The 2,089-nt window shown below is 43.3% G+C and overlaps 1 non-coding gene across 1 annotated transcript; it reads right to left on the bottom strand.

Annotated features, from left to right (window-relative positions):
• Nucleotides 1-1,623: 1,623 nt before the first annotated feature.
• On the bottom strand, nucleotides 1,624-1,695 carry Trnaq-uug (transfer RNA glutamine (anticodon UUG)). Its single transcript has one exon. It is a non-coding gene; the product is annotated as a tRNA-Gln (tRNA).
• Between the last annotated feature and the right edge of the window lie 394 nt (nucleotides 1,696-2,089).

Genomic DNA, 2,089 nt, shown 5'->3' with positions numbered 1-2,089 from the left:
AAAAAGAAAGAAAGAAAGAGAAAGAAAAGAAAAGAAAAGAAAAGAAAGAAAGAAAAAATAGTGCAATCCAATGTTGGGTGTGGTGCTGGGAAAAATGAAAAAAGAAAAAAATTCGAGGGATGCAGAAGGTTCAAATTTTCTCTGGGCAGACGCCAAGAGAGGGGAAGGGCTACGATTACAGTAGTCTGGGAGTGTGGGCATGATCGTACTTCCCAAGAGGAAATGATCCTGGAGGGGAGCCAGGGCCTCTCCAGGGCAACGAAGGCTTGGTCATTCTGTGCAATCCCACTTGCTTGGCTTAAGCCGTCCCATATAAAACAAACAAGGACTTCTTCTTACTGGCATGGTTGTTACGCTCATTGAATTCGGAGCAGCTCCAATGAGTGCTGCCTGCAGGTTCCTCCACATCGGGAACGAAGGCCAGTGCCTCGGTTCCATGTTCCCAATCAGCCACGCTAGCTGGTGCTCGAAGCGCCTTTTCACCTTTTTACGTGCCTCCCGATGGCTCGCGAGCTGTCTCTTTGCTAATGTCTCTTCCTGTGGGCAAGTCATTAGGAACAGCTTGCAATAGATAGCTGTTCTTCTCCTTTGCTCTCAATTTGCTATTAGGAACTTTGTGGCGCGTGGGTGGGGTATGCGAATGCTTAGAAATGAAATCAAACAGTCTTGGAATTGAACGATAAAACTGGGTTTAGTTAGACGTGTAATCCCAGTGAGGGAGGATGAATCGGGAGATTTCTCAATTTTAAACCACTTTGGGCTACTTAGCGAGTCCCGTGGGAAGGTAACCTGTGGAACGGGAGAAACGACTTATAAATCAACTCACCAACAAAACCCTTAACAGGTCAATTTTTAAATGACTGGGCCTGAAGAGCTGGCTCAGTAGTGAAGAGCGTGTGTGACTCTTCCAGATGACCCGAGTTTGATTTCTAGCATCCACACCAGGTTTCTCAAGGCCACCTATAACTCCAGCTCCAGGGAGATTCCACACTTCCGGCCCCCGTAGCAAAATTCAGTCATGCGCACATACTCTCCCACATTCGTCAAGTATGTACATATACCTAAGAAAAATAAAAACAAAAGTAAGAAAGCAAGATTGATAACGGTGTAGAAAGGATTGCTTGGAGAGGAATCTTTTCTTTCTTTCTTTTTTTTTTGGGGGGGGGCTTCAAAGATATAAGCAGACACTTCTTCAAAGAGGATATGCAAATTGGCAGGCTGTAAGTGTACATACCTTTAACCCCAGCACTCAGGAGGCAGAGGCAGGAAAGATTTCTATGATTTCCAGCCAGCCAATACTCCATAGTGAAGAGCTTGTGTGCTGGAGGGATGTCTCAGCAGTTAAGAGAATCTACTGCTCTTTCATAAGACCAGAGATCAGTTCTCAGCTCCCCAATCTAGTGACTCACATCAGCCTGTAACTTCGGCCTCAGTGTATCTAGCGACCCCTGCTGGCCACAATAAGCACATGCACCCACTTTCACAGACAAACACGCACAGACACAGACATATACATGAATAAAATTAAAAAACAAAAAACAAAAAAATACTTAGCAAAGGTTCTCATCAGTCATTTAAAAAACTTAAAAGTCATCACTTTTAATTCTGCCGAAAAACTACATGAGGTCTCACCGAGACTCGAACTCGGATCGCTGGATTCAAAGTCCAGAGTGCTAACCATTACACCATGAGACCTCCTGTGAAAGAGTCTTCTTTTATAATCCCTTTAAAGACAAGTCTAATTTCAGAAAGGTCAAATTATGTGCCCAATTTATGGTTGTAGTTGGATTTTGATTACATTTCCTAACTTTTAGGTTTGTAATCTACACTGTCACCCGGTTTAGGTAATCAGATTAAAAAAAAAAAGAAGAGAAAAAAATTTTTTTGGTTTTTCAAAACATGGTTTCTCTGTATAGACCAGGCTGGCCTCGAACTTACAGATCCGCCTGCCTCTATCTCCCAAGTTCTGGAATTAAAGGCATGTGCCACCACTGCCAGGTGAAAGCCAACTCTTCATGGCTTTGGCAGCCCAGGTATGAAAAAAATCACAAAGTACTAGATTTGGAATGAAGTGTGTATATATCAGTGG

Source organism: Acomys russatus, chromosome X (assembly GCF_903995435.1).
Source record: "Acomys russatus chromosome X, mAcoRus1.1, whole genome shotgun sequence".
Taxonomy (NCBI): domain Eukaryota; kingdom Metazoa; phylum Chordata; class Mammalia; order Rodentia; family Muridae; genus Acomys; species Acomys russatus.
The sequence above is the reverse complement of the archived record's forward strand: the minus strand, read 5'-3'. Positions and strand labels throughout refer to the sequence as shown.